The sequence below is a fragment of the Takifugu rubripes genome, unplaced genomic scaffold, assembly GCF_901000725.2.
Source record: "Takifugu rubripes unplaced genomic scaffold, fTakRub1.2, whole genome shotgun sequence".
Classification (NCBI taxonomy): domain Eukaryota; kingdom Metazoa; phylum Chordata; class Actinopteri; order Tetraodontiformes; family Tetraodontidae; genus Takifugu; species Takifugu rubripes.
The window spans coordinates 35653-50000 of NW_021821609.1; the positions used below are offsets into that span (position 1 = coordinate 35653).

Consider the following 14348-nt stretch of genomic DNA (forward strand, 5'->3'; position numbering starts at 1 on the left):
GTTGATATATTTATATTTATTTATTGTTTTGGCCCTTCCTGTCCCACATCACAGATTTGCAAGAATCAAACGTTTTCTCGGGTACAACGCCATTTACTTCATACTGAAGTGTATTGCTGTCATTGGATATTTCTTTTTAATGGCTTTTTACATTATTACACAATAACTAATGTACAAATGTAATATATTGGACAAAGATGATAATTTGTATCATATAAGTGCCGATTTGTAGGACTAGTAGCGGCAACAATGGCAAATTTTCAGGAGTTGATCAAGTTTGACTACATGCTCAGTCTGAGTGAAAAGATATAGTTAGTAAATTCATATGCACAGCTTAACTGAGCTTAAATTTGACTTTGGTGTCTCGTCGGAATTGAATCCTTGTCCTAGTTTACATGCAATGCATAAAATCAAGGAACTGAAACATGTCCTCCTCAACACTAGGTGGCGATAGGCACCTTGTGTGTGGGTTAATTCAGCCCCTTTTCCACTTGACCTATTATGTCATTATTATAAAAAACTGAACCTCATGGTCATGACCAGATTTCTTGGATGAAGAAACTCTAAAAAGAAGGCAGCGTGGAATCTTAGTGCAACTTATTTGGGCAATAAGCTACGCATGGATTACGAATGAGATGAACAGCTCCATACGCTTATCCATCTTCCCATTGTTCGAAATGCTGCCTGAAGTCTGCTGCCTGATTCCAGTTTATGTGACATAATAGGCCTCTGTTGCATGAAAACCGGGACAAGGGACAAATTCTGAGATGCCAAAATAAAATGTTGTGCATCTAAATGTACTAAATGCTGCCACACAGCGTGGTTGACATCATTATTAGTATGCGCTCACTGAGAAGGATCCTAAAATAAATGGAATCGTAGAGACAGAAGAACCGATATGACACTCTAGATGTGATGGTGTTCTGTGTGCTACCGCTGCTAGATGTGTCCATTGATTTGCCTATACACAATTAATTATTTCAATATCCAATCTGTATATTCAAGAAAAAAAAACATTATAATTATCATATTCATACAATATGCATGTTATAACATGATAGTCACCCAATATATATTTTTCCAGTATGCTTCCATAGTTGTAGCACCTTAAATGTGTTTAAGCATTAAAGAGGACATCATTTTAAAAGTCTGCCACTCTTTTGTTTCTCAGGTAACGGAAACGAGGACGGGGCCTCTCGGCTGCAGTAACTACGACAGCTTGGATTCAGTCAGCTCAGTGCTGGTGCACAGCCCGGAAAATAAGATCCACCTGAAAGGTGAGGTTGCAATCACACACACAAAAACTCAACCTCGCACTGGTGCCACCTCCATCAACACTCACATGGGCCCCCCATCCTCCTCTGTGTAGTCGTTGACCAAACTGACCCTTTGTTTTACGCTGCAGTAGTTTATATGTCTGCTCTGCCTGACTGCCCCTCGATCTCATGGGAAATCTGTTATCCTACCAGACTGCAGATAGACCATGACAGGTCACGTTGACCCCGGCCTAACCCCCCAAGCAGCACCTGGAAATCTCACTATAGAATACAGAAGCAAACGTAATCCACAGACTTTGTGTGCACCTGTAATAGAGGGAGGAGATTTGGAATAAAAAACATTTTACTGTGTTTATACCCCCTTGTCTCTGTCCAAATTCCACATTTGAGGATCTATTTGTTTTTCAATGAGTGAACCAAAACAAGAAAACGGGGAATCTTCATTGTTAAAGCAGGTGGGAATAGGGTGAGGAAGTTTTAGCACAGAAATATCCATAAGGGTATAAATTATTCAACATCGTACTGAGAAACAGCCATTGGCCTGGGATGAGGCTGCACTCATACTGCAACAGCAAACAGCCAGAACACATTTGGAAGGAACTAATCACCTCATGTATTAATCACCAAGTGTGGAGGAAAAGGAAGGTATAATTCTGACGCTGCGTCTGTTAGCGCTTCAGACTAATTTAAACATGATGGCTCTTGTTTTGCATTTTGCAACATGCTAGACAAATTTACAATTAAAATAAGGCAAAGCAGCAGGTAGTAGAGAGAGCAGACATCATTTTAACAGAGCCATGGTTATTCATACCATAACTAAGATAAAGGTGGCGCATCAAACCAAAGTCAACTTTAACGTTCAAAATTATTGTTAAAGATGATGGCCAAAACTTAAATGGAACGACACCTTAAAGAGTTAGAAAAGTACAACTACACTTTTGAAATATTTAATGCGATACTTCATGCCCAATTCACTTTAGCTCAGATGATACCAACTGCCCTTATTTGCCAGATTCTCATATTTAACATAATGCTGATTTATACAATTCCTCTTTCTCCCACTTAGTTTGGCTCCCTCTGCATTTTCCTTCCCTCTTTCTCTATCTCACAGAAATTTTAAACCTGACAAGAAATCTCAACCCAAACACTTTTCAATCTGTACAAATTAACCTTTTGAAGTGTTGTTTTGTTACTTGTTGTTTTTATAGAATGACCTAAGCAATTAATGAGCTCTTCTTTTAGCTATTTTCAAAGGTGGAGCTTTTAGGAACTGACATTAAAATAACATAATTAAAGCCGTCATTTAACAGCTGCAAGTTGTGCAGATGCTCCCTTGTTAACTTGAACATCACGATGCACCAGTAAAGCTGACTGCTTTCCCCACAGGGTAAAACTGCCAGGCATCATCTCCTTTTGACCTTAATGGTTATTTTGTGGACACTGAGGAAGCACAATCCAACCCCGTGAATAAGCCACCCCTGCCAATTAAAGTTGGAAAAGCCAATAGGCATTTGGCAAATGCCGGATGTCTTTGTTTGAGGCACTCCTCTTTTGCACTGCTGTTTGTTTCACCCTTCCATGTTTCATTGGATAAGGATTAGCCTACACGTGTACTACCAAATGGATTTCAAACAAACCTGATGGGACTTGGGGAAATAGAGAGAAAGGGCTCAATAATTATAAAAGAACGTCAGTTTCTCCTGACTTTGTCTCTGGGATTCTGTAATTTTCAGAAGCAAGAAAAAAGCCTTTGCTGAGTGACACCCTGCTTCAACACTATGAAGGTGGTTATAAAAAGGGTTTTCAAAAAACTTTTTTCAAAAAAGTTTTCAAAAAAAATCTTCATAATCATGATGCAAAGTAGTCTCAATTATTAAATGTTGCTAATCCCAAAGTGTTTTTTATCATATTTATTTAAACTGACCCTTTACTCTCCTTCAATTACACTGATGGGTCCCATTTTGTTCGGCAATGCACCCAGTCCTCAATCATCCCAGGCTAACCCCAAGGTTCTGTGTTTGAGTGTCTCCTGTTTAACCTCTCCTCTTCACTTGGCCAGAAACAGGGCCTCCGTTTCCCCTCATATACAATAACACACAGCTCAATATCAACATCAACATCCAACCCCCCCCAGTGGTTCTCTACCTGTCTGGGCCACTGTAATATCATTCTGTTTGTTTCCAGCAAAGCCCTAGAGAGGCTCAAGTATGTCTACAACTGTTCTGCTGATCTTCACTTACACTAAAGCCTGACAGTGCATCACCCTCATCCATCTTCACTTGCTTCCGGTCAAGTCCCATATCACAAAATCTTGCTGCTCACCTACAAGTGCCTCAGTACCCTCATTCATCCCTATCTGACCTCCAAATGTACAGCTTAACCCCACATCTCTAGTTCTGTCACCTCCCCTGCTCTCTATCCTTTCCATCCATCTCTGACTGTTTGCAGGAAGAGTTTCCAGTGTCCTTGAAGATGTTTGTTCTGCTTTTAATCAGTCTTTCCCATATGGATAACAATCCTGTCTTCTGTCTACACTGTTCAACATTCTTGGGTTATTTGAAGTGCTAAAATAAATAAATAAATAAATACACACATACACACACACACACACACACACACACACACACACACACACACATACATACATACATACATACATACATACATACATACATACATACATTCAAAATTATACTAAATCATTACATGTCATACAAAAGTGTAGGTTACAAGCTCCTTCTATCCTTTACGTAATAGAAAGCAGTGGACATGAGATCAACACTTTTACTTGTTTTTTTGTTTTAAAAAAACAAACTTTACTGTCAGGTTTAGTTTCACACTCTATATGTTTAGTGCACCTATAAACTATCATATATAAGAACATCAACACATTTTAATTTCTCACCAAACTCCCAGTCACAGAACAAAGTTTAAACTCACAACTGTGGTCATTTCAAGCATGCTATTGAGTAAATGAACCTTTAGTCTATTTATCTTATGTAATCATTTAAAAACAGCAGTAGATAATGTATAACATGACATTAGTGTAATGGTAAAGCTTCAGTGCAATAAGAATAGCGTTAAGGGTCTCCAAGTCTGGAGTGTTCTTACTTTTCCATCTTCAGGGTGGTAGAATAGAGGTGCTGCTCTCATTTCAGTAATGACCACAAGTATCTGATAACTGGACTGTAACCAGTTCCCCATCGATACTCATTTCATGTCTGGATGCTCCAGTCTGCCTGTAGTGCAGCGCTAATCTTATAATCAAAATGGCCTATATTACCTAAGAGGATGGCTCAGGGAGTGTAAAAGATTAAAAAAAAAAATACTTTCAGGATGCTACAATAAAAAATTGTTTGATTCATATGTATGTTGTTTTGCAGCCAAATACCTTTAGAGAACAACATGCAAGTCCTTTCTTTTCATTTTTTTGTCAGAAACAAGACAATTATATTCTGATGACTCTTTTAAACATCAATTTCTGGAAAACTGAAAAGACTTCCAATGCACCATTGGAACCCTGTTGGAATTCCATCAATAGCTGCAGCAGAGCAGACCCTGGGGACAGATGCTGTACAACATCTCTGCCCCTGTGGGGTGAAAGGTTTATCAAACGCCCTCCTCACTGCTCTCAGCATTCACACACTTATTCTCAGCACACCTGTCAGTTATCGTGGAACATGGAATAAATTTAGCAGCTGTTTTTCGTTTTGTTTGTTTTTTTTTTCTCTAAACAGTATTCTCAGGAAAAGGTTAAACCTGTTTAATGCAGCCTCCCCTCAAATCCCCCTGCAGGCTTTTTCAATGAGTTTCTTAATATTTTCCAGGTTTGTAGGGGTTTTTCGCTTTATTAAAATTGTAGAAAAATGTTGTTTTTTAAAAAAAAACATGTTAAATTAGCTTAATTTATTTTATTATCTGAGAAAAAAATGTCTCCATTCCTTCTTATGAAACAATTATTGCAGCTTCCTTCAACAATTCCACAAGGATTTTACATCCATCCCATGTGGATGCAGCAGTTATGTATCTGATCTTTTTCTATATGTATTTCAACTACTCTCAGGTGAGTTTTTGCATCCGAAAAGTCCATAATGACTTTTAGACTTTACCCAGAACATCTTTGTGTCTCTGTTGATCCTTGGCAGTCATTTTGTAATAAATGTGCGCCATTACAGTCACATGTCAGTATTACTGAAAAACTATGAGTTCTTGTTTTAATTAGCAAAATGTGCTAAACGTGCTTAAATGGAACAGTTGAACCTGATTGACATGGCTTCATGTCGACCCAGTCATGTGACATTACAGTTGGTGCAAACATGGCAACAAGCTACATTGTGCTGAAATTTGAAGATGTGATACACACGCTAGTATACTTCATACAGGGATGTAAACAACCATGTTTGTCAGTATGTACGTAGAATATTGTGAATTGGTCGGAGCTGAGATAAGTCTCAGGACACTCAGACGACTGCAGAACAATCAAGTTACATTTTTGTAGCAGTCAAACCACCTCAAGTAGGTCAGACTTGTATTCGCAGCTTCACGGCCCATGTTTTTCTGACACCACTGCAGGCCTGAGTGAAGCAACACAAAATTATCATAAGGCTGCAACAACTGCCTGTCATCAAGGATGAAGAATGGATGTGACAAGCCAGCAGAACATTCAGATATTCACAGAAGGAAAAAACAGACAGCTAGAAAGCTAGAAAAGTCCTTTATACACTAACTCATGCTGTTACAGTGGTGCAAAGTGTGACTGGGGCCTAAATGAGTCTGGATCCCTCTTGTGACCCCTGGAAGGTTCCTGCGTGGTTCCACTTCATTAAACATGCATCTCCTACAAACCAGACAGGGTTTTAGAATACAGCCATCAAGCTTTTACTGACTGAACTCCAGTTACTTCTTATTTTCTAGCTTAGATTTGTTATACAGTAAGTAGTGTGGTATATTTGAACAGTGTTCAAAAATGCACCGCGTCAGAAAAGTCTTAGGTGATAATAATCCAAAGACGACAACAACATTTACAGCAATACAAAAGGATACAAACATGACAAACAGCCTTTTAAATAATGAATAATAAGGTTACTTTGGCAGAATATTGAATGGAAACCACATACAGTAGAACTAGACAAAAAAGAGAAAAATTATGTTCTTCTCCCACGTTCAAGTATAACTCAATTATACCTGCTTTATTTTAGTCTGGGAGGGAGGAAAAAAGTAATTAATTGTTATTTTGAACTTAGAAATTAGTTACAAGTTTTTTTCTTTATTAATAAGTCCAACTGAACTGCTCACAATATTATCAGAAAGAGATTTAGAGAATTGTCTTATACCAAAATGCACTTTTATACCTTATTTTGCTCCTGTGTGAGACTTGGACCCTGGGGGCACCTAACTCTTGGTGAAGTAGAAGGAGAACACACTGTAACTGATAAGGTTCTGTCAAGGTGTGTGTGTGTGTGTGTGTGTGTGGAGGTGGGGGGGGGCTTTAGAGCATCAATTTGCCCAAAATGTGGGTTATGTTGGAGACTGAGAGGGAAACAGAAAGAAAACCACGGCCCTGCTATTTGTCCTCCAATTGGGTGACCGAAATGTGTTCCTGGATGGAAGCAAAACCTTGCCGGTAATGACGCTGAAAGCCTCCATCAGCAGGGGACCCCCGCAGTTCCGCACCCCCAGGAACCTTTCCTGGAAGAAAGGATGACACCCACACCAAAGAGGGGGTGACAAAGAATACTCTTGTCAGTGTTGTCAGCCCAAATCACAAATGACATGTTTCATATTTGCTGCCCTGATATTACCTTTATTCAGACAAACATCCCTGTGTAATCCCGTAAATCTCAGTCACATGATCCCACGACACATGATGTTGCGTGCGCACATGCCCTGTCATCATGATAGCATCAAAACAATACCTGCACTGACGTAAAATGCCACGGTGTTTTATTCCATTTTAGAGAGGCCCTTGGTTGATTCTTTCAATTTCCTCACTCCTGTTTCGTAGCCCTGAACACCATATGTTTTGCTTCATAGATTTTTCTGATACTGAAGTTGCAGCAGTCTCAGCAGTACCGGATTTCATGAGAATTACCAAGGATTATCTTTTGAGCAGTGAGTGAAATAAATAAAAGGAAAATAAGTTATTCAGGGGTTGTAAACATTTTCAAAGCCAGAGGCCTCCTGAAGTCAATTCTGGAGCTATTTCTACATCCTTGACTCATTGCTCATCCTGCCATTTTCTTTCCATACAGAAAGTAGAAATCCACGATACCAAAAATCACGATGATTTAAAATTATCCAATAAACGGGTTCATTTAATGTACGTGCATAAGTACACATTTTTAGTTGGTTTTAATTTCTTAATGTGTGTGTTCAGGTCGGCTCATTTTTGGATGATGATTCTTATTTCAGTCAGATAGAGAGAAGATCCTTCCACACAACTATTATAATCCTGACCTAATCGGGATGGCGTTCAAAAAGAGCTATGAGTGTTTCATTCATTTATTATTTTGTTTCTTGGTTTTGACTGAGACTCCATCCATTGGAGCAAACACCTAATCGATTGTTTAAATGCATCAGGAGGTTGGACGGGAGAGGGTAGACGTACACTTTAATTTACACAACTACTATCAACTATGTCTGACAGCTTTTGTTGGGCTGCAGTATTCTGACTGTTCGGGAGGACTTGTGTCTCTTTCTCAAACCATCTGGACGTCGTCAGGATTCCCAGTGTCTTTAAACACATCTGATGCAGACGTTCTCCTCGTGTCTGCTGCATGTGTGAACAGATGACTCGGGGAATCAAAATCCCAGGAGGCCCCATAGAGTATATTATGTGAAATGAGTGTCAAAAAGAGCCAAAAATAAACTTCGATTTCATTTCAACGTCAAAACGGTCATTTTGAAACCATGGTTGTCACTGCTAGAAGCGAACTGCAGAATCGATCAGGCACATCAACGTGACCAGCTTCTTAATATTGTGTTGGTCCTCCCTTTGCTGGCAGAACATCCCTGACTCATCAAAGCATTGACCCCACTAGACCACCTTAAAGATGTTAGTAGCAGTTCCTTACGTTGTCTCCATGGATTGGACTTGTTTTTTCAACCCCTTTTACAGAGTGAATGAGGTCTAGATAATGTAACACCTATAGGGCTCCTCAAACCATTTCTTAAGCATTCTGGCTTTGTGGCTAGATCACAACCCTGCTAAAACAGGCCAGTTAGCAATCAAGAATACTGTTTCCTCATTTGCACCAATAAGCCTTGGCTTCTGATGACCTTTCTTTAGTACTTTTTGCTAGTCTGCTCACTGTAGACCTAAACCAGAGCAGCAGTGGGATGCTCTAAACTCTAAACCAGCCATCACAGTTTTCTTCTGTCGAACCTTCTCAAATCCTCAAGCTTGACCATTTTTTCTCCTTCCAACACAATAGCTTTGAGGATCAAATGTTCGTTTTGTTGCTTAAAACATCTCAGGAGCCTCAATAAAGAGGTAATCAATTATTATTACTCAGCTGTCAGTGGGCAGAACAATTATTATTAAATAAACAATTGAATAAGCAAATAAATAAAGTGGAACTGACACAGTTTCATCTATAATTGGCTTTAGTGATTTATTAAAAGAATATGAATGTCTGAGAGTGTCATTGATTTTCACATTTCAGAGTTTCTGATGTCACACACACACACACACAACTGTATTTTCCTTGCACATCAGTTCTGTGCAGCTAAACACACCAAATAAATCAATTATCCTAACATTTTCTTTAAAGTGTTAGATTTGCTGCAATTTTAATTTGTATATATCATACGCATTAGAAAAAAACAAGAGCCTGTCTTCATTGAGTTACTCATTTTCAAACTGCATTTATTATATTACCACAGTGATGAAGATTCTCCATACAAGGTTAAATGTCTGCCACTTAGTCATCATTTGAAGAAAGAACATCAGGGAAAATGGTGATTGCATTTTACATAAAGTTTTAAACAGTTTGGGGGTCAAATAAAAAGCATCAGTATGAGACAACTAGAGCATTTAATGATTCAGGTGAAATCCATTCTGCTAATAGCTGATAAAAGAAGATGATCTGAAATGGATTATTAATATTTATCTCTTTTCACCTGTTTGTTCAATGGGTGCACCACAACAATTCAAATGTTTAGGCTTTAGATTAAATCCAGTACTTTTTTTTTTAGGAATTCATGGCAGCGATGGTTGCTGCCGCAGTAAGGAGATTAGTCTTTGCAGAAGCCAGAAATTGTCCACAGGAAAATTAGTTTAACTGCTTTCCAAATGGACTGTGATTATAACTGAAGGATGCGAGAGGCAGACCATGAGGTGGAAGAGAGCAGGGGAAAAAAATCGGAATGGCATTTTGTGAGAGGGAAAGTGTTATTTAGCTGCATCCAACACGAAGAAACCGAGCCGACTCGCTACTGGTACACAGAGAGACAAAAACCTCCAAAGCACCTGCCAACCCACGCAAGCGGGAAACTGCGGACTAAGTACAGCTCTCTTTCCGAAGCTATTGAAAAAGGTACAATACCACAAGAAAGGGGGACATGCATATTCATAGCAGGGCACAGTGGGATTGACATGTTGTTAACGATCATCCAGAAAGAGATGGTGAGGCGGGCAGACAGGAAGCTTTTGACACAACAAATTGATGATCATCAGACAGGAAAAGACACGCGGTCCAATCGGCACATTCAGGGAACACAGCAGGAGCTCTGTAAGTCAAACCTTTCAAAAGCTGCCAGCTTGTTCCTAATGACGCTCTTTTAACATTACGCATCTGCTTTTGACTTCCCTTAATATGTACAATCATCGAGCTTTGCCGCCATAATTACCATCATTTTGTATATTTAATAAAGTCTCATTCGAATAATAAAAGCAAGGAAGCTGAAACTTTGCTATCACATAGTGTTAAAGGTTCTATCTGTGAGTCAATCTGCAACAGAAATGAAGGAAAGTAGAGATGAATTATGAGCACGTATGTCAGTGACTCTCAGATTAGCCGAGGCGCGTTAGACTAGCAAAGCAGTTGATAATCAAATGATCTGATTACATTTGTTGCTTTGTTTTTTTTTTGCTTCTTTGGTTCCCTAGATGGTTTCATGTGTATGGTTCAATGAGAAGTGAGAACTGAAACGTGTCCTGAATGATGGAAACTAGTATTGGAAACTAAAGTCTCTGCCACTGCAGCATCCGGTTTTACCAGAGATTCCTTTTAGATAGGAGAAGGCTGTGAAAGGATGACATCTTTAATCAGATTAAGTGCGGAGTAGATTCATCAGAAATAATCTTAAAAGACCAATAATTCTGACAAATTTTCGGTTTAAGTCCTGGGAATGGAGCGGTTCATGGCAGATGTTGGATACGTGTATTTATTCAAGCATGTTTTGGATTAAGATGGTTCTTCAAGCGCCTTCCTGTGTGCAATTCACGACAATCTTATTCATGCTTCCTTTTTTCTTGCCATTCTTGAGAAAACAGATTTCTTTTTTTCCCCACTTCCAAAACCCCTCTGTTCAGCTCCTCCTGTTGTGCTAAGAGTTACAACATTAAAGCACTGCAGTATTTATTCCATAAAAATGAACGCATCATCCGGAGATCAGCGATCATGCTTCCAAACACTGGTTTTGACAGCTGCAATTTAGAAATTAACAACTGGAAATGGAAAGTTTTAGACTACAACAGAGTCTGGGCTATATTCTATATTCTAGTCAGCAAGTCAGCTCATAAACCCATCACCATGGATGGGGACCTACCCTAATGTTGGATTTATTATCAACCTTCAAGAGAATATGAACAGAATATGAACAGATCACAGCTGGCTAAGATAAATTACAAACAAAAACAAATGTGTATATCCTTTTTGACATATTATTGAAATTTCTTCATGCTAGGCCTTGAATTGTTGAGTTGAAGCATCTGCATAGAGGCAGATCCCTCAAAACTATAGTCACTGTATTGCTGTGTGGCCAATGATCACCCATAATTCAGAGTAGCAGGAAGCTACAATAAGGTTATATACACACTTTTGACACTGTTACTGTTGTGAATGCTCCTGAAAACTGTCAGTACAGGATGAGATTTTGTCAGAAATCACGAATGTTCCATTTGTCATTTAGAGCGTCCATCATCTGGCATGGGAAGAAAAAAAAACAGGAGCTTGCAACTGAGGCGTGCTATTTAGCCTTGGCAGTCTCGTGATTTACATGAGCCGCTGTGACAGGTCACAGTCCTCTCTGCTGAAGAGAGAAACACGTTTGGGCAAAAATTGTCATGAAAAGAATCAGCAGATAAATTTGTCTGTTTTGTATTTTAGGTTTGTTTCACAGTGCTACCGGTAATTTGTTTTTTTAAGGATGTTGTTAGGACACGTTATTTACTATCAGCGCCAGTGGTGTGAAAGTCGAGATTTATGAGACAGTCAGACCAAAACTCCAAATTAATAGCCGTCTTCCCTTTTTGTTGTTACTTCTCGGGGAAATGGATGATGTGACAGAGATCAGAGACGTGGGCTGGGAAGACAATCTGCAGGCTGTTGATGAGTGAGTTGCTACCCAGTTGTGTAGGTGGGTGTCAGTTACAGTTCAGAGCTTGAACAGCACGTGCTTTAAATGAACGGGTAGAAGAGGACAGCTCTGAGAGCAGATCCGAACGCACTCAGGAGTCACTGTACAGCTAATCAGACTACAGCTAATCAGACACAGAGCTGATGTGAGCCACACCTTACACCATACCTGTTCATTGCAAGATGACCACTGACCTTCCCTGATTACCGTATAAATCATTTAGTTTGTCTGGAGGTATTCAGCAGCTGGGCGGGCTTCAGCACTTCCCCTCCCCGGCAGCACACAATGGAGGCATCCATTACACAAATATGTGGAAATATCCACAGTTCTCCACTTTTCTAAATTCATCTTTTGCCAAAAAAAAAGGAATTTGCTTTTAGCTGTTGTTACTTGGGGATTAGTGAATAGAATTAAAAATAATCCAAGACAATTATCTATAGGAGAGTGTATACATACTTCAAAAAATATTGAATATACACACTCCGCATGAGATTTTTTTTAAAAAGGTGCTTGGAAGTGCAGTTGTTGTAGAGTGTGAAGAGCAGTGGGGACAGGACACAACCCTGTGGTGCACCAGTATTGACGGTCTGAGACTCCTGTTTGTGGTGATTACCTGGAAAGTGATACGTTACAGTGGAGGAGTTTGGAGGAGAGGATTTCAGGAACAAAGGCAATGAAGGGTATTAAAATATTAATACAACACATAAAAGAGTAAATGGACACAACAGATTAAAATGAAATGAGGCTTTGATTCTTTGCAACATGACTGTAAAAAATGGAATTGCTCCCTATGAAAATATGAGAATAAGGCATAAATGTAGAAAGAATGAAGGTGCCAACTGATTGGTACCGATGACGTTCTCATCATTAGTGGACGTTCATGTCATCATGGGTTTTGGCGTTCCAACTGGCATCTGAATCTCTGACATCGTTATTGGTTTGTGCTCAGTGGCATTTATGCTTTTTTCCCTTTGGAAATTTACCTTTGTGGACGCAGAGATTGACTGTGTCCAGAAAGAGTGTTTCTGATGCAGTGATTGTCTAACAATTACAGTCATCACTAAAGGTTTTTCAGAATGTGGGAATCCTTAATAATTTAATTAATCTCAAACAAGGAGAAAAAAAAAACAGTATTTCACAATATTGCAAATTAGATTTTTCCTCATTTGCATTTGTTCATGTGTTAAAATACAACTTGTATCATTATTCAAATGGGCTCTAATTATGTAACAATCAAATATTTTTTTTTGTTTTCAGGCTTGCAAGATGTCCTGCCAGAATTCCTACGTGGGCGCTTTGTAGAGGCAGCCCTCAGCTATGTGGCGTGCAACTCAGAGGGCGAGTTGCTCTGCCACAACAATGACTGCTGGTGCCATTGCTCAACCCGCTTCCCACAATGCAACTGTCCCTTTGCTGATATCAAGGTCATGGAGGAGAACCTGGAGAAGAGCAAGCAGGCCTGGAGCACCCTGAACCATGAGTTCATGGAGTCAGGTACATCCTGGAATGATGCGACAATGCTGCCTTAAAACAATGCAAAGTCGCTGTTCTGGCATCTAATTCCTATTAACACTATATAGCACATTTGTCATTTACATCTTAAATTCACCAGCAACTACAAGGTAAAGGGTTTAATGGATCATCCAGAATCCCTTTGAATTCTCATCTTTTAAATCACAAAATATACAATAAATATAAAATAAATACAACATATAAACAGGAATTGGAGGTATAATCACAACTTGGTTTTCACATGGCTGCGCTTTTTTTGCTGAGCTTTTGGTTTTGTTTGAATTACATATCGAAGTTAGTGCCAAAATAGACAAGTTCAAAGATGGTTAGCCAATTTTGAAAGAACAGAAGCCTTAAAGGTCAATGAAAGTTTAAAGTTTAAACCTTTGACTCAGACCAAATGGCGACTGTTTTTAATTAACCTATTCATGCATCCTGTCTGGGGCTCCTGCCAAAGGAAACTCCACAGGTGGATTTGGAAGTGCTGCTTTACAATCATCGCTTTGCAGAGCAACAAGTAGACCCTGTTCGTGTGATTCATGTGCCGATCCCCTCCTGGAGTCAAAATAGTGTCTGAGTTGGACTCAAACATGACTGGCAGCCACTTACAGAGTTTTCATTATTGTTTAAGACAATGGGAAATCGACCTCCTGTGACACCACGAGACGTTTACAGGTCGTTGCATAGACAGTGCTGCTGGGATTGTGACAGCACTCAGTGCCCATTTATCAAACTGGATGGTGAAATAAATGACATAAATGACTGAAAAACATGGTGCTGCTGAGTTATGTTCTGGGTTCTGCCATCCACCACTTGATGTATTCTTTTAGCGATACAGCTGGAAATGTTGAAACAAGCTGAGGAAGGAGCAGAAATACAATGCATGTATGGCTTGGTTATTAAATGAAAATAAAAACCAAAATAAAGTATTAATATTATAGAATATATTGATTTAGTCATATTAATTATACTAATACA

General features: G+C 39.2%; 1 pseudogene; it reads left to right on the top strand.

Annotated features, from left to right (window-relative positions):
• The window catches only part of LOC115248199 (BMP/retinoic acid-inducible neural-specific protein 3-like), a 42575-nt pseudogene extending 28351 nt beyond the window's left edge, over positions 1–14224 (top strand).
• Positions 14225–14348: the final 124 nt, after the last annotated feature.